The sequence below is a fragment of the Odocoileus virginianus genome, chromosome 4, assembly GCF_023699985.2.
Source record: "Odocoileus virginianus isolate 20LAN1187 ecotype Illinois chromosome 4, Ovbor_1.2, whole genome shotgun sequence".
Taxonomy (NCBI): domain Eukaryota; kingdom Metazoa; phylum Chordata; class Mammalia; order Artiodactyla; family Cervidae; genus Odocoileus; species Odocoileus virginianus.
The window spans coordinates 91,443,716-91,469,478 of NC_069677.1; positions in this window are offsets into that span (position 1 = coordinate 91,443,716).

Genomic DNA, 25,763 nt, shown 5'->3' on the forward strand with positions numbered 1-25,763 from the left:
ATTGCAGTGTATACATATGTTTATTAATAAATATCTTCCCTTAATTACCTGCTGATTTCTCAGAACACTTAAGAGAAGAAAATAGCTTTATTTGTGACGGGCAGGAAGGCAGTTTTTAACCACAACAACCATACTTTCTTATATTTCCTAAAAAAAGATTTTTCAGGATTATAAGTGACAGAAGATACTTAAGTGAAACAATATAAAATTGAAAGCATTCCTTTGTGAGAGTCGCAGGTTTGTAATGTTGTCGAGAAGATTAGGCACGAATTCCCTTTAAAATCTGGAAAATCGGTCTAGGAGCTAAGACCACGTTCCTTAACGGGGCAGACTGATCCAGGGCTACGTTGTAACAAGGCTTTTCTGCCTTAAAACCTGTGCTGCTGGGGCTGTCTGAAGTCCAGAGCCCGCACACGCAGCCCCCGCGATGCAAGAGACTCTCAGCCTCTCGACTCCAAAGGGGAAGGACGGAAGCTTTTTTGTTGTTCTAGAGAAATCTTTGTTTTACAGTTAAGAGTCTGATGGCTGTATGTATAGCGGAAACCTACACAACCGTTCAAAAGGACATTCAGAGGATTTTCAGTTGATTCTAGGATGAGAAGGGGAAAATATAGCCTGAAAAATTATACCCCCAGTGAGATCTCAGGGAGAGTAAATGCTTTACAGAAAAACTAAATGAAATATATTTGACGTGTTGACACAAATTGCTTCTGGGTGGCGGGATTCTGGGTGACTCTTGTTTTTCTGTGTATGTTTCTCTAATTTTCAAATTTTTCTATAATGTGCATATATTGTCTTTACAAGATAAAGCTAATAGAACCTGTAAGAAGATAAAATAATAAACTCAGACTTAAGGATGCATCTTTAATGAATTATACTATATCAGGTTTTTACATACATTGTCAGCAACCCCACGAGAGAGCTAACATTCTTTTCACCCACCATCCGGGCTAGGATACTAAAATTTAGGGGAGACAAGGTCACATAGCTAGTCGGTAATTAGAATTCAGATCCAGATGGATCTATTCGAGCGCTCACATCTCTGCCCACACCTTGTGCTGCATTTCAGAGTCACTGGTCTGCACGCACACTATAGGGATAAATAAAATGCTGAAAGGCATCACTGGTTCATCTTTGTTAAAAGAGACAGCTGTGAGGTGAGCTCCCCCAGTGCTGGAGCCCAGAAACACCTCTTTTCTTTTCACAAGTGCTATCACTCTTGGTGATTCTGCTCGTTGCTCTAAGTCAAAGGCTTTATTTTCGATCAAACCAAACCAAAGTAGCAGGGCTTCCCACACTGTCATTCCAGGGCCTTCAGTTGCTTGAGCTCAGCTTTTGGGGGTCACCAGTTCCTTGTGGGCAGAGTTTTCCCTAAACTCTTATGCTAACTTTGTAGGATATCTTTGCAACCTAACACATCCCACACAATGCTACAATAAATATCAAGCCAGAATCCTTCTAATTCAGACCAGCCTTGTCATTCTTCCTGTAAAACTTGGGAAGTCTCAAACCTAATACCTGCAGAAACAGGCCTGTTTTCACTTATGTTACTTATTGTACAAACACTTTTATTCACCTTGACTTTTTTTGGAGTAGCCCCTGAAGACCAGGGATTCTAATGTAACATACTGCCTGTTAAAATTTTCTGAGATTTTCATTTTGCTTCGGGAAAAATCAGTTCCTTCCTTCCTTTCTTTCTTTCTTTTTTTTTTTTTTTTTTTGGTGTCTTAGAGTCATTTGAATGAAACTCAGAGGGCATATATGCAATTAGTTCCATCTTGTTCACTGTTTTGTAGGAAGCTTTGCATGCTATACTTCTGACAAGGCAGGCCTGATTTCCATGCTTGTTACTACACTGAACTTGGCAATCCTCAGTGACAGTGCAAAGTGATTAATATAAGCGATGATCCAGATAATCAAGAAGGATGGACTATTGGAGATAACATTTTATTGGGCTAGATTGGTCTAGGGAAATATGGCGCCATTGGCCATCGTTTGTCCTGGGAACTTGCATAAGCCTTAACATTACTTTTGTTGTGCAGAATTTAGACAGCAAGTTTGGCACTTTAAAACATGGCCCCAAATATTTTGCTATTTCTCCTAGTGAGAGGGAGTCTGTGTCCCCTTCCCATTGAGCCTACATAGCCTTGTGAGTGCTTCTACCAATACTGGACTGTAAAGACTAAGTGATAACCATCACAGCTTTCATGTGCTTCTCCCACGACATACCCTCTCTGGATGACCCTTCTTGTAATCCAGACTTCGTGCATAAGCCCAAGCCCATGCTCTGGACAGTGATCTCAGCACAACCCAGTTTTTGAATCATCTCCGTTCAGGTGTAGACATGTGAGAGATGCAGCTTTTAGATGACTCCAGCCCACAGCAGTTCAAGTCCACTCAGACAAGCCCTCCCTACCGAGCACAGTCCAATCCCAACAGGACCAGTGAGCATAATAAAATAGTTGTTTGATGCCATGAGGTTTGGAGTGGTTTGTTGCACTACATGGAGAACCAAAATTGGAAGCTCTAAACATTTTTCTCCTAATCTTAGTTAGCTGTTCAAATAATGCCTTGCTTCCTCCTCTCAACTATGAACTAAGAAGCCTTAGTGCTGGGAAATATGGGAGGCAAAAGGAGAAGGGGGTGGCAGAGGATGGGATGGTTGGATGGCATCACTGACTCAATGGACACGGATCCGAGCAAACTCTGGGAGATAGTGGAGGACAGGGAAACCTGGTGTGCTGCAGTCCACAGGGACACAAAGAGTTGGACACAAACTGGACACTTAGCCTTGAACACTAAGGGCATCCCTGGTGATTCAGATGGTAAAGAATCTGCCTTCAATGTAGGAGACCTGAGTTTGATCCCTGGGTTGAGAAGATCCCCTGGAGAAGGAAATGGCTACCAACTCCAGTATTCTTTCCTGGAGAATTCCGTGGATGGAGGAGCCTGGTGGCCTACAGTTCATAGGGTCACAAAGAGTCAGACACGACTGAGTGAGTTTCACTTAGTGACTGAGTAACAACGACAAAACAAAGAAGACTTAAGGAAAGTCAGAGGCATGACAGTAAAAAAATGAACACGGTAAAGAGATTCTTACACATGGAGCAGGGGTTGAGGAAGGCGTGTGGCATCCCCGCAGATGTTGGTGCATATCTCCTGGTTTTCATGGTGTGTGAAAATAATCACAAAAATGGGGACTTCGCAAAGAACTTTTAGACACATCAAATGTCATTGAATTGTTACAACAATCTTACAAAGTAAGATTTATTAATATTGTTATCATCATTAGTTTGCAGTTTAAGAAACTGTGGTTCCAAAGACTTAGACTGCCCAAAGACACACAGCAACTTGAGGGCAGAGGAACCAGAGCTCATGTCCCCTCGCCTCTCATCCCTTGTCCTGCCTGGAGCCAGCTGCTGGACAAGAAGGGTCCTGGTGCCCCATTGTGGCAGCTGGTCTTACTTCATACAACTTGGAGCTCCAAGCTCTGTAGGAAGCTGGAGGGGCTGCCTTTGCTGAACAGGTAAAAATAGCAGCCCTACAGGTATCTCCTCATGGAGGGTGGAGGAGGGTGGAGGAGAGAAATGCTGGTTTAGCTTTCATTTCTCCGGGAAGAGAACACAAAGACGTTTGAAGAGCCTGAGTGCAAACCTCATTCTTTGGTCCACTGCGTTTTATTTCTAGAAGTTTGACTTTTTAGATATCTTCTGTGTCTCTGCTTCACACACTCAGTCTTTCCTCTGGCTTTTGAAACATCTGGAATGCAGTTACACTATCGGCTTTAATGTCCTCGTCTACTAATTCTATCATCTGTGTCATTCTGAGTCAGTTTCAATTGACCCAGATGAGTTGCATTTTCTGTTTCTTTCTGTGTTTGGTAAGTTTTGATTTGACGCCAGCCATTGTGAATATTGTTGGGTATTAGATACTTCTGTGATTTCTGTATTTCTGACTTTTCTTCTGAGACCTGGTTAAGCTCCTTCAAGCCAGTTTCATCCTTTGAGTATGGCCCTTAAGCTTTGTTAGTGGGACCAGAGCTGTGCTTCATGTAGGATGCGTTTCTGGCTGCTACTGGGCACTGTTTTCTCTTGACTCTTGACACACATACGGTGGTTAACCCTCGACTGAATACCTGTGAGGGATCCTCTGCACGTCTGTGGAGCCTTCCTTGGGCGGAGTGCCCCTCTCTGACTGTCTGCCCTATGAGTTCTATCAGCCCTGGTGTCCCATGCTCCCAGCTCTGTCTCCTCAACTTGGGCTCTGCCTGGAGTTACCCTTCCTGTGCCACAGCTTCAAACTTTCTCCAGGCAGTAATCTAGGGCAACTGTAGGGCTCATCCCATTTGTTTTTTGTCTCTCAGGCTCACTCAGTTCAGTATAGTTCAGTCGCTCAGTCATGTCTGACTCTTCGAGACCCCATGGACCACAGCACGCCAGGCCTCCCTGTCCACCACCAACTCCTAAAGCTCACTCAAACTCATGTCCGCTGAGTCGGTGATGCCATCCAACCATCTCATCCTCTGTTGTCCCCTTCTCCTCCCGCCCTCAATCTTTCCTAGCAGCAGGGTCTTTTCAAATGAGTCAGCTCTTCACGTCAGGTGGCCAAAGGATTGGAGTTTCAGCTTCAGCATCAGCCCTTCCAATGAACACTCAGGACTGATCTCCTCTAGGATGGACTAGTTGGATCTCCTCACAGTCCAAGGGACTCTCAAGAGTCTTCTCCAACACCACAGTTCAAAAGCATCAATTCTTTGGCACTCAGCTTTCTGTATAGTCCAACTCTCACATCCATACATGACCACTGGAAAAACCATAGCCTTGACTAGATGGACCTTTGTTGACAAAGTAATGTCTCTGCTCTTTAATATGCTGTCTAGGTTGGTCATAATTTTCCTTCCAAGGAGTAAGAATCTTTTAATTTCATGGTTGCAGTCACCATCTGCAGTGATTTTGGAGCCCAAAAAATGAAGTCAGCCACTATTTCCTCTGTTTCCCCATCTACTTGCCATGAAGTGATGGGACCGGATGCCATGATCTTAGTTTTCTGAATGTTGAGCTTGAAGCCAACTTTTTCACTCTCCTCTTTCACTTTCATCAAGAGGCTCTTTAGTTCTTCTTCACTTTCTGCCATAAGGGTGGTGTCCTCTGCATATCTGAGGTTATTGATATTTCTCCTGGCAATCTTGATTCCAGCTTGTGCTTCCTCCAGCCCAGTGTTTCTCATGATGTACTCTGCATATAAGTTAAATAAGCAGGGTGACAATATTCAGCCTTGACATACTCCTTTTCCTATTTGGAACCAGTCCATTGTTCCATGTCCAGTTCTAACTGTTGCTTCCTGATCTGTACGCAGATTTTTCAAGAGGCAGATCAGGTGGTCTGGTATTCCCATCTCGTTCAGAATTTTCCACAGTTTATTGTGATCCACACAGTCAAAGGCTTTGGCATAGTCAATAAAGCAAAAATAGATGTTTTCCTGGAACTCTCTTGCTTTTTTGATGGTCCAGTGGATGTTGGCAATTTGATCTCTTGTTCCTCTGCCTTTTCGAAAACCAGCTTGAACATCTGGAAGTTCACGGTTCACATATTGCTCAAGCCTGGCTTGGAGAATTTTGAGCATTACTTTACTAGCATGTGAGATGAATGCAATCATGTGGTCGTTTGAGCATCCTTTGGCATTGCCTTTCTTTGGGATTGGAATGAAAGCTGACCTTTTCCAGTCCTGTGGCCACTGCTGAGTTTTCTAAATTTGCTGGCATATTGAGTCAGCACTTTCACAGCCTCATCTTTCAGGATTTGAAATAGCTCAACTGGAATTCCATCACCTCCACTAGTTTTGTTTGTAGTGATGCTTCCTAAGGCGCACTTGACTTCATGTTCCAGGATGTCTCGCTCTAGGTGAGTGATCACACCATTATGATTATCTGGGTCGTGAAGATCTTTTTTTGTATAGTTCTTCTGTGTATTCTTGCCACCTCTTCTTAATATCTTCTGCTTCTGTTAGGTCCATACCATTTCTGTCCTTTATTGAGCCATCTTTGCATGAAACGTTGTATTGTATCTCTAATTTTCTTGAGAAGATCTCTAGCCTTTCCCATTCTATTGTTTTCCTCTATTTCTTTGCACTGATCATTGAAGAAGGCTTTCTTATCTCTCCTTGCTATTCTTTGGAAGTCTGCATTCAGATGGGTATATCTTTCCTTTTCTCCTTTGCTTTTTGCTTCTTTTCTTTTCACAGCTATGTGTAAGGCCTCCTCAGAGAGCCATTTTGCCTTTTTGCATTTCTTTTTCTTGGGGACTACACTTTAATTTATGTCCAATGTCTCAAGAGCTGGGTTTCATAAATTGCTGCCCCCAGGTTTTAATTATATCAAGTAGAATGGTAACCAGAAGTCGTGTCTCAAAGACTCATGAGATAACAAATGCATTAACAGATGGTTTACATTGTACCGTTATTTAGACACCAGTCTTGTGTAATTCTGTTTCCCAGGTAGTGCTAGTGGTAAAGAACCCGCGTATCAATGCAGGAGACACAAGAGACTTGGGTTCGATCCCTTGGTCGGGAAGATCCCCTGGAGGAGGGCATGGCAAACCACTCCAGTGTTCTTGCCTAGAGAATTACATGGACAGAGGAGCCTGGTGGGCTACAGTCCATGGGGTTGCAAAGAGTTGGACACCATTGAAGTGCCTACTTGTGTAGCTATTTTGTTTCTCTGTTGATTGGGATCAACTTGTAGGTCTTTTAAGCACTTTGGTCACTAAAAACTCTTTTGGATATTATTTGAGGTTAATTCACCCACTTTCCAACACTGAGTTTACAGTTTGAGGGTGTTGTATTACTTATGTATAAAACACAAAAGCTAATTCATACTTTCAGTAGGAAAAAAAAAAACTTTCATTTTTCTTTCTTTAGACTGTAGTTTTCATGTTTATTTCTGGTGCTTCGTGCCCTATTGAGTATTTATGACATGTGTTCTTTGTACCCACTGCTTTTAAAGTCACTCTGCTGCCTGATTTAAAATCTTGCACCAGAAGCGCTACTTCTCACAATCGGAAGCCTCTCTTACCCCTGGTCGCCATCAGTCTCACTGCCTATGAACTTTGGACTCCTCCTCCCACCTTTCTGACTTCGCTGCTTTCATCGCAGGAACGAGGCTTCTTTATGCGGTGGCAGGTCCTGGGAGCTTCGGAGGAGGAGAACTGTCCTTCCTGGGACCTGGACTCTCATCCCAGGGCTCCCCGTCAATGAACGGCACCACCTCCTGCCGTGTGTCAGTTGGGCTCGGACTGGATTTCCCAGAAGCAGACTCTGAGACGGAGGTTTGGGCACAGATATTTGGTTTTTTTTCTTTTGGAGGGGAGGGTATCCTTGGGATCGATTCCTGTGAGACAGGAGAGGAAACAGGACTGGACCGAGGGAGAAGCTGGGATGCACGTAGTAACCCCAAGGCCCCAGCCCGTCCCACGGGGACCTCTGGAGCGGCAGTGCCCCTTCAGAGCGGCCCTGAGTTGGGGGAAGAGGGGCCGAGCCTCAGAATTCCCCTTTCCTGCTAGTCCTCGGGAGCAGGCTGCCCCCAAGAAGGGGGTGTGACTGTGGGCGAGGCGGCCAAGGGCCGCTCCCAGAGAGGGGCTCAGCTGTGAGCCCTCAGCTTGTAGCGTTTCCAGAAGGCAGGAGGACTTAAAACAGGGAGCCATCTGCTGGGTTTTGGGGTCCTGGGTAGCAGTTTCAGCTATTAGTTGTGAGAATCTGGGCAAAATTGTGCCTTCATTTCTTCATTCAACCAGTATTTTTGAAATGCCAAAAGTGTGTTTTAAGTCCTGGGGATAAAGAGGTGGTCAGGGACAAACAAAACCCCAGCAACGACGGGACTTGCCATCTTATTAGAGGAAATGGATAATGAATAATTAATGAAAAAGTTGCAGGCTGTTATAAGCAATATAAATTAATGTAAGTGACATAAAATAACATAAAGTACTTCTCAAACTTTAGTTGGAAATAAATCATCTGGGAATCCTGTTAAAATGCAGATTATGATTCAGTGGGTCTTGGGAGGGGCTGAGATGTTGCATTTGTAAACAGTTCACAACTGGGGACTTCCCTGGTTGTCCAGTGGTTAAGACTGCACTTTCAAGGCAGGGGGCATGGGTTCAATTCCTGGCCAGAGACCTAAGATCCCAATGCCATGTGGCGAGGCTAGAAAATAAAAACAAACCAAAATCTAAAAAATAAAAGTTTCCAGTTGGTAACTGATGCTGTGGGTCCATGGACCACAGTTTTGAGTAGTGACATAAACAGGGTGAACTAGGAGGGCCAGGTGGTGAGAAGGGAAGTTATTTTAGATAGTGTGGTTTTGTGTCAAGAGGGGATATTTGAATTGAGACCGAAAGAAAGTGATATTATTATTCATCCAAGTCCTAGCTTCCACAGCTGTTGTTGTTCAATTGTTAAGCAGTATCTGACTCTTTGCGACCCCATGGATTGCAGTTCACCAGACTTCCCTCCCCTTCACTATCTCTCAGAGTTTCCTCAAACTGATGTCCATTGAGTCGGTGATGCCATCCAACCATCTCATCCTCTGTCTTCCCCTTCTCCTCCTGCCTTCAATCTTTCCCAGCATCAGGGTCTTTTCAAATGTGTCAGTTGTTCGCATCAGGTGGCCAAAGTATTGGAGTTTCAGCTTCAGCATCAGTCCTTCCAGTGAACACTCAGGACTGATTTCCTTTAGGATGGACTGGTTGGATTTCCTTGAGGTCCAAGGGACTCTCAAGAGCCTTTTCCAACTCTCACATCCATACATGACTACTGGAAAAATCATAGCTCTGACTAGATGGACCTTTGTTGGCAAACTAATGTCTCTGTTTTTTAATATGCTGTCTAGATTTATCATGGCTTCCTTCCATGGAGCAAATGTATTTTAATTTCATGGCGACAGTCACTCTCTATAGTGATTTTAGACCAAAGAAAATAAAATCTGTTACTGCTCTTATTTTTTCCCCTTCTTTTTTCCATGAAGTGATGGGACCAGATGCTATGATCTTAATTCTTTGAATATTGAGTTTCAAGCCAACTTTTTCACTCTCATCTTTCACCCCCACCAAGAGTCTCTTTGGTTCCTCTTCAATTTCTGCCATAAGACTGGTATCATCCCCATAACTGAGGTTGTTGATATTTCTCCTGGAAATCTTGATTCCAGCTAGTGAGTCATTCAGCCTGGCATTTTGCATGATGTACTCTGCGTAGAAGTTAAACAGGGTGACAATATACAGCCTTGATGTATTCCTTTTCCAGTTTGAACCAGTCTGTTGTTCCATGTCCGGTTCTAACTGGTGCTTCTTTACCTGCATACAGATTTCGCAGGAAGCAGGTCAGGTGGTCTGATATTCCCATCTCTTTAAGAATTTTCCACAGTTTGTTGTAATCCACACAGTCAAAGGCTTTAGCATAGTCAATGAAGCAAAAGTGGATCTTTTTCTGGAACTCTCTTGCTCTCTCTATGATCCAATGAGTGAATGGTTGGCAATTTGATCTCTGGTTCCTCTGCCTTTTCTAAACATAGATTGTTCTTAGGAAGTTCTTGGTTCATGTATTGCTGAAATCTGGCTTGAGGATTTTGAGCATTACCTTGCTATCATGTGAAATGAGCACAATTATATGGTAGTTTGAACATTCTTTAGCATTGCCCTTGTTTGGGATTGGAATAAAAACTGACCCATTCTGGTACTGTGGCCACTGATGAGTTTTCCAAATTTGCTGACATATTGAGTGCAGCACTTTAACAGCATCATCTTTTAGGATTTTCAGTAGCTTAACTGGAATTCCATCACCTCCACTAGTTTTGTTCACAGTAATTTTTCCCAAGACCCACTTGATTTCACACTCCAGGATGTCTGGCTCTAAGTGGGTGACCATACCCTCATGGTTATCCAGATCATTAAGACTTTTTGTGTAGTTCCTCTGTGTATTCTTCTGCCTGTTCTTAATCTCTGCTACTTCTATTAGGTCCTTACTGTATCTGTCCTTTATCATGCCCATCCTTGCATGAAGTGTTCCCTAGATATCACCAATTTTGGGGAAGAGATCTCTAATCTTATCCACTCATTGTTTTCCTCTATTTCTTTCATTGTTCACTTAAGAAAGCTTTCTTTTCTCTCCTTGCTATTCTCTGGAACTCTGCATTCAGTTGGCTATATCTTTCCCTTTCTCTGTTATTTTGCCATTCTCTCCTCAGCTCTTTGTAAAGCCTTCTCAGACAACCACTTTGCCTTCTTGCATTTCTTTTGATTTGGGATAACTTTGGTCACTGCCTTCTGTACAATGTTATGAACTTCCATGCATAATTCTTCAGGCACTCAGTCTATCAGATCTTATCCCTTGCATCTAGTCATCACCTCCACTGTATAATCTTGGGGGATTTAGGTCATACCTGAATGGTCTAGTGGTTTTCCCTACTTTCTTCAATTTAAGTCTGAATTTGGCAATAAGAAGTTCATGATCTGAGCCACAGTCAGCTCCAGGTCTTGTTTTTGCTGACTGTATAGAAATTCTCCATCTTTGGCTGCAAAGAATATAATCAGTCTGATTTTGGTATTGACCATCAGGTGATGTCCATGTGTAGAGTTACCTGTCTCTTGTGTTGTTGGAAGATGGTGTTTGCTATTACCAGTGTGTTCTCTTTGCCCTGTTTCATTTTTTAACTCCAAGGCCAAACTTTTCTGTTACTCCAGGCACCCCTTGACTTCCTACTTTTGCATTCCAGTCCCCTATGATGAAAAGGACATTTTTTCCTGGTGTTAGTTCTAGAAGGTCTTCCAGGTTTTCATAAAACTAGTCAACTTTACCTTCTTCAGCTTATTGATTGGGGCACAGATTTGGATTACTGTGATATTGAATGGTTTGCCTTGGGATGAACCAAGATCGTTCTGTTGGTTTTGAGACTACAGCTAAGTATTGCATTTCACTCTCTTTTGTTGACTATGAGGACTACTCCATTTCTTCTAAGGGATCTTGCCCACAATAGTAGATATAATGGTCATCTGAATTAAATTTGCCCGTTTCCATCCATTTTAACTCACTGATTCCTAAGATGTCAGTGTTCACTCTTGCCATGTCCTGCTTGACCACTTCCAATTTACCTTGATTCATGAATCTAACATTCCATGTTCCTATGCAGTATTGCTCTTTACAGTATCAGGTTTTGCTTTGACCACCAGACACATCCATAACTGAGCATTATTTCTGCTTTGGCCCAGCTGCTTAATTCTTTCTGGAGCTATTTCTCCACTCTCCCTCAGTAGCATACTGGACCTGGGGGACTCATCTCTCAGTGTCATATCTTTTTGCCTTTTCATACTGTTCATGGCATTCTCGAGGCAAGAATACTGGAGTGGTTTGCCACTTGCTCATCCAGTAGACCATGTTTTGTCAAAACTCTCCACTATGATCCATCCGTCTTGGGTGGTCCTGTGTGGCATGGCTTATAGCTTCATGGAGTTACACAAGCCCCTTTACCATAAGGCTATAATCCATGAACTATAATTCATGAACTATAACTATAATTATAAGGCTTTAATCCACTCAGCTATCAAGTGGGGAAGAAACAGCCAATCCTGGCATGTAGTAGCTACTCAATAAACGTGAACTATTACTGGAGGCCTTGCTGGCTCACCCAGGCCCATCAGGACTGTCCTGCTTCCACCTCATTACCGTCCAGCTTTTACTCTGCTGATCTCTACCATGCTCTTGCCATATTTTCTATTTTAAATTCCCAAGAGTAGGAATTGGATTGGTTCCCCTTTGTGTGGGCTGAATGCTTTGGGACCAGCCGCTTCCTAAGCTTCTGACTGGCCTGCCTGCTCATTGGCCACCCTTCTTATTGGCTGTCTTTGGCTTTATGACCCCTCACTGGCCAATCAGCTACAACCGGAAGACAGGAGCATCAGATCGTTAAGAACGTAGCTCTTAAAGGCCGCTTCAGTAGCAGAGACCCCAGGCAGACTTAGTGCCAGTGGTTAGTATGTGCGTCCTTTAAGGGGCCTGCTCACGTTTTAGGAGGGCTTAGCGGTTTGTGCAGTTATGTCTCCTAATGGATTGTGAGTTCTTTGAAGACAGGCACCTGTTTCACGGACTCCTGACAGAATGTTAAAACAGCAGGCACTTACCAATATTGTGGGGGTTAATTTAACAGTATTATGGAGGCTGACGTGCGCTGAGGAAGGTTTGGAGGAGAAGGCCGGCGGGCAGAGAAGGGATTCACATGACAGTGGGAATTTCAATAGATGGAGAGAAGCAGAATACTTTACAGAGAGGGGCACTTGCATAAGCAAGATTTGGATGGACGAAAAGACCAACATTTTAGGGAAAGACGCAAATAATGTCTTGCTTGTTCAAAGGCTAACCTGAATTTGAGCTACATTTTCCCCTGATACAGTTATGAATTGGCATTTTATTTAGTCTTCCTATGCAAAACATGGGCACCTTAATTTTTTACATACATACACACACACACACAACATAATAAAAATAAAATATCCCATGGAAACATATTCCACTCATGCATTCACTTTGCTAGCTGCCGAGATGTAGAAGTAATAAAACATACAAAGAGGAATGAACACATACTCAGAGGCAGCTTGCACAGAGGATGGTTTTTTGCAAGCGCTCACAGAGCTTATTTTAAGGTTGAAGCCCCCCAGGTGTCTTTCCTGCTTTTTCAACTGACAGTTGTGGTTGTGCAAGAGGCCTGGCTGGGCCGGGGAACTGCCCCCCCGGGCTCACACTAACAGCCACTCGCGGCCGCGGACTTCCTCTTGGCTCTGCCTGGAGGCAGTGGTTAGTGTTGGGGAGTTTGGCGGCTGCAGGCTGGGGTCAGACTTTGAATGGTGCTAATTCTGACTCCAGTCCCCTCATTTTCATGTCTGTCTGACGATGTTAGTTTCGGGAGTTTAGGGAGGTGAATACTGTCCTGAAAGAATTCTGCAGGGGACAGCCCTTCCAAATGGGATATTCCCGGACTTTCCAAGGCGTAAGACTCCTGATTGGTGGGAACGCTGCGGTTTCAGTCCTTGGGATATGGTGATTTCCTTCTCCACGGCACTGTGCTGAGTCGCTCAGTTATGTCCAACTCTCTGCGATCCCAGGGACTGTAGCCCACCAGGCTCCTCTGTCCACGGGATTCTCCAGGCCAGAATACAGGAGTGGGTTGCCATGCCCTCTTTCAGGGAACTTTCCCCACCCAGGGATTGAACTCAGGTCTCCCACACTGCAGGTGGACTCTCTACCATCTGAGCCCCCAGGGACGTCCTGGTGGAGGTCTCCCCACCTCAGTTCCATTCAGTCCAGTTGCTCAGTCGTGTCTGACTCTCTGCGACCCCGTGGAATGAATCTCCCCGCTGCTGGTCCTTCACCCTGAGATCCTTACTGCATACCACAGCCAGATTGACCCCAATACTTTCAGCTTGTCTTTGCCCAATTCTCTATGGTTCTTTTTACCTCTAGGATCAAGTTCTTTCCCTTTTGCTTAAATTTAATTTTGCCTACCCCAATCTGGGTCCCACACTCTTTCCACCTTTGTACATTATTTTCTGGACATAAAGCCTAAAATCTAGCCAGATGGATGAACTCCCTGTCCCTTGTCCTACAGTCCCTCTCTCTAGGTCTTTGCCTACAGAGTTCGATATCGGGCACGATTCTCATTTCCTCTCTTGAAATTCACCAGTTCGTTTTCCATATCTAGCCCCACCTCCGGCATCCTCCAAAATGACTATGTTTCCAGAGCATCTCCCTGGACCCTTCATTAATGAATGCTAATCTTGTCTCTATTATTGGTCATTTTTGACAAGGCTACGCTTTCTTTCCTCAACTAAAACAATACACTCCTAGAGGGCAGGGTAATTCAGCTCCAACACAAAGCTCCCGAGTTTAATGAATTGCTAGCAAGTCGGATGCTGTTACTTACACATCAATTTCATTGCAATCAGACCTCGAAGATCTAATAGTTGAACATTCTGATAATACCAGCGCCGCCTGTGCTTGAAATGAACAGGCCAGATTACCAGGAGACATTTCTCCTTGGCGGATTTTCTCCTGCATCGTCAGCATAGTGTAGGAGCAAGGCCTCTCAGGGGGAGTCAGGAGACCGGGTGCTAATCTCGTTTCTGCTGGAGACTAGCTAAGGTTCCTCTCATGGTGAGCCTTCTTCCCCGGGACTCAGTTTCATTAAGATGTGCATCTCGGAGGATAGTGGAATCCCAAGGCTGAGGTCGGAGGGCATGTTTCTGAGACGGTGGCCCAGGTTTACGCATTTGCCTCTGTTCTCTTCTATTTCTCTTCTCTGGTTAGGGTAGCCTCCAGCCTTTCTCTCTCTCTTGTTTTTCCCTCTTCAGTGTTGGTAAATCTGATAACGATCTCGCTTTCCTTTTATTCCTTCCTTTGTTCTAACCACACTTTGGCGTGTTCTCCTTAGATAAACATTTCTCAAGCCGTGGGTGCTGAGTGCTGTACACGCAAGCTCTGGCTTACTCTGCTTTCAGAATATTTTGGTAAAAAAAAAAAAAAAAGGAGAAAGAAATGAACTCTCAGCTCTGATACGTTTTTCTTGTAATTCAGCATTGCATTTTCACTCAAGAGCGCCAAGTCTTCAAGAAGTATGACCTCGTTTCCTCGTGCGCTCCTGGAACTCCTGGAGGCGGGTACAGTGGCGGTGCCCATGGCAGCCCCATTTTACAGAGAGAAAAATCAAGACCCAGAGACCAAGCGGTTTGCCTGAGGGGCTCAACGAGTCCCCGGCCAGCAGGAGAGCACAACCTGCGGTTCCTGGCCGCGGGCATGGGGACAGGTTTGAACACAATCTTTCAGAGGCCAACTGATCACAAAGCAGCCAAGAAAGGGTGCTGCCCTGGGGTTTCGGGAGGTGATGAGTGGGAGCAAGGACTCTGACTGCAGACAGTTGAAGGGAAAGGAATTCACCCAGAAACTGTGCTAGAAAGAGGGAGAGCTCCACTGAGGCAAGACCCAGGGGGAGAGAAAACCTTGAACTTTATTGACTGGTGTTTAGTCCTAAACACCAAGTTGTAACTCCTGCCCTTTCAGATCTCTGCCCTGAAACCTGACCAGAGAGATTTATCGTGAAATGAGTAAAGCTCAAGGGCCTTTCACTTGCCTTCCAAGACCCAGGGAGGGTCCTAGCAATGATCACATGGCTGTATTTTTTGGTAAAATTTGCCAAAGTAAGATAGTCTGTTTTTGTGATGAGTCCCCCAGATTGTACAAGCTCTGGGACTCAAAAAATCTGAATCTGCTGCTAGGCCCGACCCCCCACTGACAAAATATCCATAGCTTTGTGCCCCAAGAAACCACTCCTTCCTAAATGGATTTTAGGCCTTAAACTACTGGCTATGGTTGTGCCTGCTCTGTGCTTACTGGGCAATTGGAATTCTTGGCCTCTGGGAAGGGAGCTAGCTTTTTTGAGCACTTCTTTTGTGACCAATGTTGTAAAAAACTCCATCAAAGTCCAGGCTCATGACATCTTACTTTTTCAAGGTAGGGGAACAGGTTTGGGGAGGTCTGGTAACTTGGTGAAAATCGCATGTCTCCAGCATGGCACAGTCCCACCAGGAGCCCATCATTTTGCATAAGCAGAGGAACTGGGAAGGAAGAAAGAGGATTCTGGGCTGAAGGGAAAGTCTTTTCCTTTGTGCATGAGTCACTTTTGTTTGTTTTCCTTTCCCTGTCTTTTCCTCTCCTCTTTCTGTGAAGGTGATCAACGCGTGTTTGTGAGGTCTCTGGTCTCTACAAGGCCTTGGGATAGGCACCCAAAGTGCAAAAGGCAGTTCCTTGCAATTTAAAAGAGGAGCAACAGTGTTAGGTGGCAGCCTTGATGGGCGGGGGTTTGGGGGAGAATGAATACATGTATATGTGTGGCTGCGTCCTTCTGCTGTTCCCCTGAAACTGTCACGACATTGATAACTGGCCATGTGTGTGTGCCAGTCACTCAGTCGTGCCCGACTTTTTGCCACCCCACGGACTACAGTCTGCCAGGCTTCTCTGTCCTGGAATTCTCCAGGCAAGAACACTGGAGTCGATTGCCATACCCTTCTCCAGAGGATCTTCCCGACCCAGGGACTGAACCCTGATCTCCTGCATTGCAGGCAGATTCTTTACCATTTGAGCTATAGGGAAGTCCTCTTAACTGGCTCTACCCCAATACGAAATAAAAAGTGTATACTCAAATACAAAATTAAAAGTTTGACTAAAAAAATAAAGGAGGAAGCAAAATAGCTATGCAGATTGAACCCTGGACAATAGACAGATGCACAGTGCTGATGAGGTTGGGGCACAGCGGGAGGTGAGATAAAAAAGGTAAGAAAAGCCTCAGGTGAGATTTCAGTAGGATGCAGGCAACTGGGAAAGATGTACATGGAACCTGTGGCAAGAGCCCAAAGGAGAGTCAGAAGGAAAAAGACAAGCGGCATCGTCCTTGGACTGGGCCAGGGCTGAGCAGGTACCTGCCCTGAGCCCTGTGATTCTCAGAGCTGTGCGTCTGGACTCGGGCGTGAGTTAGAAGCCAGGAGGCTGGTTCCCGCTCAGAATCCTGGGCTCCACCCTGAGTTCCCGACTCAGTAGTTTGTGGTGGTGCCTGAGAGTCTGCGTGTTCCCAATGCCCACCCCCTCAAGATGCGAGAGCCAAACTTTGTCTAGGACCAAACTCTGGGTAGCACTGCTTCAGAAGACCCCGCGCTGGGCTGCCTTGGGTCGTGCCCCTCCTTACAGGGTCACGAAAGCAGTGCCCACAGGGAGCTCCACTCAATATTCTGTAATAACCTACACGTGAAAAGAGTCTGAAAAAGAATAGGTATATGTATATGTTATGTATATGGGGCTTCCCCTATGGCCCAGCGATAAAGGATCCACCTGCAATGCAGAGGACACGGGTTCAATCCCTGGGTTGGGAAGGTCCCCTGGAGGAGGGCATGGCAACCTACTCCAGTATTCCTGCCTGGAGAATTCCATGGACAGGTGTGCCTGGCGGGTTACAGTCTGTAGGATCGCAATGAGTTGGACTAAAGTACCTGAGCACTTTACCTGAGCACATACACTTGTATGTGTATAACTGAGTCACTTTGTTGTACACCTGAAACTAACATAACATTATAATCCAAAATCACTGCAGACGGTGACTGCAGCCATGAAGTTAAAAGACGCTTACTCCTTGGAAGGAAAGTGATGACCAACCTAGACAGCATATTAAAAAGCAGAGACATCACTTTGCCAACAAAGGTCCATTCAGTCAAGGCTATGGTTTTTCCAGTGATCATGTATGGATGTGAGAGTTGGACTGTAAAGAAAGCTGAGCACAAAAGAATTGATGCTTTTAAACTATGGTGTTGGAAAAGACTCTTGAGAGTCCCTTTGACTGCAAGGAGATCCAACCCGTCCATCCTAAAGGAGATTAGTCCTGTTTATTCGTTGGAAGGACCGATGTTGAAGCTGAAAGTCCAATACTGTGGCCACCTGATGTGAAGAACTGACTCATTGGGAAAGACCCTGATGGTGGGAAAGACTGAGGGCAGGAGGAGAAGGGGACGACAGAGGATCAGATGATTGGATGGCATCACCAACTCGATGGACATGGGTTTGGGTGGACTCCAGGAGCTGGTGATGGACAGGGAGGCCTGGTATGCTGCAGTCCATGTGGTCACAAAGAGTCGGACATGACTGAGCAACTGAACTGAACTGAACACTTCAATATAAAATAAAAATTAAAAAAAGGAGATTCTGGCCACTCATACTTTCTAGGCCACCTTTGGATGTTTGGATTTGGGAATCTTGGATTTTCTGTCCATCTCCAGGACTCAGTGGGCATATTTTCCCAAAGATGGACTGCCTCAGTAATGGATGCACCTCAGTCTTGGGGGGCGGCCCGGAATGGCTCTTTGCAGTGTGGGTAGCACTCGGGCCTCCAGGCTCCTGTGTCCACACCTGTATGTGTGGGCCTCTCAGGGCTGAGATAAATCTGGGGTGGGGTCAGGTGAGAACAAGCCATGAGTCAGAATTCAAGGCCAGGTTCCCCCCACCTCCAGGGTCCACACTGACCTCGGGGGTCCTGGGGATCTAATCCAAGCGCGGCCTTGAGTTCATTACAAAAATACATTTGTCCAGGCAAGAAAATAAACATACTTGATGTAATGGTTTGTTCTTTGGTTCATGACTTTTAAATATTTGGACATTTGGTCCCTGGAGCTCTATTGGCACTCCCATTCCAGGTGCTTCAAATGTTAGGTGTGGGCCTGCAGATAAGAATAAGCCACACCACTTTACTTTTCTAAAAGAAGAAAGGGACTTCTTCCCCCGCCCTCTCTGCCTTGTTATAAACACAGAAACTTTTTCCTGCAGTGGGCGGCTCCCTGAGAGGGAGGGCCGCTTCTGCTCCCGCCAGCCGGCCGGGGGAGCTGGGGAGCCTGGCCGCGAGCCGGCCGGCGGGAGCCGGCTCCACCTGCTCTGTGTCCGTGTCTCCTCTCTCCCTGCTCCGGAGCCTGTGACTCTGCCCACACTGCTGATGCCAGCTGAGCGCGGCCCGTGGCTCCTCGCAGATGCGCTCAGGATGGGCACAGCCTCTGGGGTCTCAAGGCATGACCTTCGGCACGCTGTGGGAAGGAGGGTCAGGACAGTGTCTAAAGTCTATTTCAAATCCTGTCTCGGTGGGGGCTTTCAGCAGGTGGGTGTAGGCTTGTCCAATGAAGACATTTCAAATGGAAGAACTTTTATTTTTTGTTATCTTTTTATTGAAGAATAGTTGATTTACAATTAATTAATTACTACTGTACAGCACACTGGTTCAGATATATATGTGTATATGGTATATATATACATACACACACACACACACACACACACACACACACACATACATATAGTGGTGTTTTAGTCACTAAGTCGTGTCTGACTTTTGCGACCCAATGGGCTATAGCCCCCCAGGCTCTTCTGTCCATGGGATTTTCCAGGCAAGAACATTAGAGTGGGTTGTTAGGCCCTCCTCCAGGGGATCTTCCCAATCCAGGAATTGAACCCAGGTCTGCCACACTGCAGGCAGATTCTTTACTATCTGAGCCTCCAGGGAAGCCTATATATATACAAACATACATACATACATACATTTTAAGAATGTTTTTTAAGAATATTTTTCCATTATAGTTTATTGTAGGATTTTTAACATAGCTCCCTATGCTTACAGTAGGACCTTGCTATTTATCCACGCTCTCTCTCCATAAGCTTACACCTGCTAACCCCAACTCCTCACTCTGGCCCTCCCTGAATCCTCTGCCCCTCGGCACCCCCGGTCTGTTCTCTGTGTTCGTGAGTCCATCAAACAAGAGAAGGGTTTGTAAACACTGGAGACAGACAGAAGCCCTGTGCGGCCAGGTGATGACCGACAAAACCTCGGAAAGCTCCCGGGACTGGGTCAGTGGTCCCAGGCTTCCGTGATGGCTCAGTCGGTAAAGAGTCTCCCGGCAATGCAGGAGACCCCGCTTTGACCCCTGGGTCGGGAAGATCCCCTGGAGGAGGGCATGGCAACCTGCTCCAGTATTCTTGCCTGGAGAATCCCATGGACAGAGGAGCCTGGCAGGCTACAGTCTGTGGGGTTGCAGGAGTCAGACAGGACTGAGCGACCAAACCACTACCTTAAAGTTCTTGGTGGGCAGCAGCTTGCCTTGAAGCTTGTTCATCCTGCAGACCCTTTGGGCCCCACCCTGGAGTTCTCAGTGAAGACCTGGAGAAGGAACCAAGGTTTGACGTGTTTAACAGATGCTTCAGATCCTGTTGCAAGTGGTTCAGGAAACCCGGGGGAGAGCTGGCTGCCATGTGGCAACCCCATGGGCTGTAGCCTGCTAGGCTCCTCTGTCCTTGGGATTCTCTAGGCGAGAATACTGGAGTGGGTAGCCATTTCCTTCTCCAGGGGATCTTCCCAACCCAGGGATCCAACCCAGGTCTCCCGCATTGCAGGCAGACTCTTTACTCTCTGAGCCACAGGGAAGCCAGACTTAGGGGGAGGCTGCTGCTTTTAGTCAGAGTGCAGCTTTCTCCGAAGAGGACAGAGGTGTCTCTTGGAGGCGCCAGAGCCCCCTGCGGTGACCAGCATGAACTCCGGACCCCGACCAGTTTCAAACCCCAGTTCCACTATTTCCTAACTGTGCAATCTTGGATAAATTATCTAGGCCTAGTTTTCTCATCTGTCAACTGGGGATGCTACGTTCTCACAAGGCTGTTCTGAGGATCACGTAATTAACAATGCCTAGCACTGCTTCCTATTATTAGTACTCTCTGCCGGTATTGTTCCTCAGATAGGAGGAAGTTTGGCAGCAATGGAGTTTTTGCAGGAATACTGATTTTAGTGGGTTTCTGAAGAAAATGCTGAAGGAGTGAATAAACATAGAAAGTAGGAAGCTGCTGGGTACCTGAAAGTAATTAGTGGTGCCGGGCACTTTGCTCCTCTAGCTGATGTGGGTAAACACGGAGCAAGTCCCACTCAGTCCCTGAAAGGGTCCTTCCCAGACCAGGGTTACCTACACTAATTACCCAAACACAATGCTTCCCATCTGTTCCAGGCCGTGAGGTCTTGTTAATGCGATAGAGGGAATCTTCCAGAAAGCGCCACATTCAACTTCAGCACACCTGCTTCATACACCCTGGGCTCCAAATGGAGAAAAGAAGCACGCACACACACAAAAAAATTGATTTAAATTATGCAGGTGGAGGGTAATTAAATATTGATATAATAATTATTAAATTATGCAGGTGTCAGGGAGGTTTATGGGAAACTTCTGGAATCACCGCAGGAGAGGTGTAGACAATGAAAGACTCTGCATGGGGCCCGAAGCCGGAAGACAATGCTGGAAAGTTACGGTTGAACTGGGCAGCTGGTGAAGTTCACGTTCATTGGGAGGTAGACGTCTCTCTGGATGAGCTCATCCAAACCAAGAGCAAGGCTTCCCTCCAAAGGCGTGAGTATACAGAAGGTGGGCCACTTTCCTCAGGCAGGAATTACTTCTTAATTCCCAAGGATGAAACGAAAGTAGTCAAAATGGAAACTGTGGGGAAGTCTCCCTAAGAATCACCTTTTCATTTAAAACTACAATAGTCAGCAACAACAACGTTTTCATCTCTGAAGTCACACTGATGATTTCAGAGCCGGAAAGAAATAGTCCTGAAATGAACAAACGATTCAGAGAGGAGTGTGGGGCAAGGTCTGCGGGATGGTGATGGGGCCCTCCCAGGTCTGGACCAGAAGTGCGTTTGCGGACTGTGGTGGCCGGGATAGGCAGACTCACCATAGCTAGTGTGTTGGAGGAAAATTCTAGTTCCAAGGCAGTGAATTTTTATGTTTGACCATTTTGTCACGTGTGTCACTAAAAAAGAATGGTCCAGATGGTGGTCTCTGGTATGTTTTTCGCGGTGTGGCGTCTGCAGAGGGGTTTACCCTCATTGGCTATTAACAAGCAGTGCACAGCTTAAATGGGAGTCCAATGTGGAAAGGCAAGAAAGCCAAATGCTGCAATGTCCTTTAATTTCAAACCTCAGATGAACTTAAATGTTCAGTTTTAAAAGCTGCAGTTGACAGTCAGAGCCAGTGGAGGAGATGACAACTTCAAGTACCAGCTCAAATAAGCCACTTTTACTCTTTCTTTCTGTAAAACGCAAAAATAAAAAATTATGGCTAAACCCCAGAGTTCTGATGTGTTGGCATTCAGTGTTTTGACTTTGTTTTTGACTTTTATTTCACGGATGTATAGTTGATGTACAATGTTATATTACATTCAGGTTTATAACACAGTGACTGGACATTTAAGTACATTGCAAAATGCTCGCTCTGATAATTCTGGTAACCATCTGTCACCATATGAAATTGTTTTGATTTTTTTAAGGTTAGATAGTTGAGGTTCTTAAACTTGAAAGAACTTCAGAACCACCTGGGGGGCTTGTTAAAGCACCCACCCCCAGGATTTCTAATTTCGTAGAAATTTGCATTTCTAACAGGTTCCCAGCAAGTTCTTTGCTGTGGGTGTGGGGACCACACACAGTCTGAAGATCACTGTTCTAATAATTCCTCCAGTACAGTTGGGCTCAGTTGGGCTCTTGATTAATCTTTAAGTCTTAAATTCGTTTGAGAATCTGATGAAAGCCATAGACCTTTTCCTCAGAAAAGCACCCAGCTCAGCGTAGACACTTACAATTTTAGAGAATTTATTCCTAGGGGATTCCAAGAGTCTTTGCGTAAAAGCTCTTGTCCTGTCTAGAGCAGAGGTCAGCAAACTTCTCCTGTAAATGTCCAGATAGTAAATAGTTTAGGTTTTATGAGCCTCACAGACGCTGATGCAAGTACTCACGTCTGCCCTTGTGGTGGGAAGACAGCCATAGGCCATATGTGAATGAATGGGCATGTCTGTGTTCCAAAAATCCTCTTTCTATGGAAACAGGTGACTGGCAGTGTTAGGCGCACAGGCTGTAGCTTGCCAACCCTTAGTCTAGAATATGGATTTTAGAATCAGATACACCTGGGTCATTAACTGTGCAGTCTTTGGGTCAACTCTTAACCTGTGACAGCTTTGCTTTCCTCATCTGTAAAATGGTATGTAGTGACTCTTGCTATAACATAGTGCATTGAGAATTAACTGAGATAATCCAAAGTTCCAAGCATTGCCCTTAAATGCTATCATTTTTTAAAATAAGTTATCTACCATTTATTTCTATTTTTGTCTTTTGGCCGTGCATATGGGATTCTAGTTCCCTGACCAGGCACTGAACTCACAACCCCACGCTGCAAGTGCGGAGTCTTAACCACTGAACCGCCAGGGAAGTCCCTTAAATGTTATGATTTTGACATTTAATGATATCAGTAACAGTAAATGGATAACTGCTAGTATGAGGGCCCTCTATGAGCCATGCAGGCATTGGGCAATATTAGTTATTGCTATTATTGTTCGAGCAGGCACATGAGAATTACACGAGTAGAAATGAAGAACTGGGAGTGTGGCATTTTGCTCTAGAATTGTGAGATATGAAGGATGAATGTCTAGAAGGCCTTATATGTTCTAGCCACTTTGTCTCCAGACTCCTCCGGTCACTCTGCTACTGATGCCCTTGTCTCCTATCCAGGTGACCTTCAGGTAAACTCCCCTTTCCCTGGAATGTTCTTTTCCCTTCCTACCCCATCCTCAGGCTTCTGGTTATGTCACTTCCTTCAGAGGCTTGGTCATGTAGGATTTGTTCCTTTCCCTTGTGACGCTCATTAGACTGCACTTATTTATTCGTAAGTGTACTTGATTCTTGAATGTCTTCTGCATTAGAACTGTAGACTTCTTGAGGTCAGGACGGTGTCTGCTTTGGCCATCACCATACAGCTGGAGTGGAACTGTAGGCCTGGCCTTTAGTGGTTGCTCAAGAAATGTTTAATAAGAGAATGAGCCAATTTTACCCAAGGTTATTCTTGGTTCAAAACAAAATAATGCCTCTTTATCTTTGGAGCTCTCTACCAATGTTCGTATTTCTAGGCAGAGGTGGGGAAAATGAGGCTTCGGGAGAGGGTGAGCTCTCTCGCTGCAGCAGTTCTGGGTTATATTGCCTTCTAGGGCATGAAGCTCCCCCACCCACCATAAATATAGATTCTTAGGGCCCTCCCCAAGTGTCTTAGAAAGCCATATCACAAACAAATGCTACTCAGTGGTGATAGGCCTTTTTTAATTGAAGTTTAGTTGATTTACAACGTTGTATTAGTTCATGGGTACAGCAAAGTGATATATATATACACACATACACATATATATTCTTTTTCATATTCTTTCCCATTATAGGTTATTACAAGATATTGAATGTCTTATAAAAACTGCTAGGCAGTAGAACCTTGTTATGTATTCATTTTATATGTAATAGTTTGTATCTGATAATCTCAAAATGCCTTCCCCCTTTCCCCTTTGGTAGCCATATGTCGGTTCTCTAAATAGGGAGTCCGTTTACATTTTGTCAATCAATTAACTCGTATCAGATTTTAGATTCCACGTATAAGTGGTATCACATGTTCCTTGTCTTTCTGTTTGACTGACTTAATATAATAAACTATAGGTCCATCCATGTTGCTGTGAGTGGCAGCATTTTGCTCTTTTTTGTGGTTGGGTAATATTTCACTGTGGGTGTGTGTATACACCACATCGTCTTTATTGGTGAGGGGGGCTTCTTCCCAGGAGTGGCTGGTTGTAACGGGGAACTCTGGGGGTGCACAGCCTGAGCACCAGAGCGCAGCTTTCCAGCGTGAACCTTGAGGCCGAGGCGGGTGGCCGGGGGGCCGTGTGGAAGAGGAGCCACGACTGAGCTCCGAATCCCAGGGCAGTGTTGGCGGTCTGCTCTGAAGCAGCATTGGGCTTTGAATCTGAGAGAGGCGTCTGACACTCCTGCAGGAACACCTCACTGAATTCCCCAACCACACTGATAAAGAAGATTTGTGAGTAACACCAAGTCAGCATCCAGCGCTTCTTATCCTTCTCCTTCCCCTTCTCCTTCCTGCTTTCCCTTCCCCCTGCTCCTCCTCCGTCTTCCTCTTTCACCATCTAATGATTTAAGCTCTTTTTTCCAGGTATGGTGCAGGAAGAGAAAAGTCCAGAGGGTAGCCATGGTTAACAATAGCATCATGTCTATTTGTGAACGCGACTCAATGGACAAGAGTTTGAGTAAGCTCCGGGAGTTGGTGGTGGGCTGGGAGGTCTGGCGTGCTGCGGTTCATGGGGTCGCAAAGAGTCGGACACAACTGAACGACTGAACTGAGCTGACTGAGCTCCTCAGACTGCCTGATTGACTATGGCCAAAATTCTTTACAAAGATATGCATGAGTGCTAAGTCACTTCAGTCATGTCACCCGATGGATCGCAGCCCGCCAGGCTCCTCTGTCCGTGGGATGTCTGCAGGCAAGGATACTGGAGTGGGTTGCCATGCCCTCCTCCAGGGGATCTTCCCGACCCAGGAATCCAACCCACGTCTTTTGCGGCTCCTACATTGGCACGTGGGTTCTTTACCACCAGCACCAGCTGGGAAACTCTTGACAAAGATAAATAAGCTTCAAATGTAGGCACCAGCATTGAAGGTGGCGTGCTGCAGCAGAAGGTCTCGGGGCACCCTGCCCCATCTCCTAGACTCCTGACACCAGCCGCAGCTTTGATGGATGGTGCACCCTTTCAGGACTCTCCTTGCATTCCAGGCGGGCATCCATACACTTTTCTGCCTGACCTCTTTCTTCAGAACTGCAGGAGCCTATTGAGTCGGTGCATAGAGTCAGCCAGGAGCAGAGGGGAGCCACACACAGGCGGCATCAATAACCCAGGTATTAATGGGATGATCAAGGGATGATCTAGGGGTGATATACTGATCTTAAAATACTTCTACATAAAAGGTGGTGACTTTTTTTTTTCAAAGACAAAGGTGAAGAAAATGACCCTGAACTGAAACATATGGAATGAAGCTCTGGACTAGTATTTCTGGTATGGTAACTACTAGCCACATGCCACTCTCAAGCACTTAAACGTGACCGAAGAACTGAACTTTAACTTAATTTAACTGAAAGAACTATGTATTCCTAGTAGCTACTGTACTGGACTCCGTAGATTTAGATATTTTATATTTATGTATAGTCGCTCATTCTGGAGGTTTAGGTAAGTTTTTTGGCTTACTCTACTGATTCTTTCCCATATAGTGTATTACAGTATATTGAGTGGAGTTCCCAG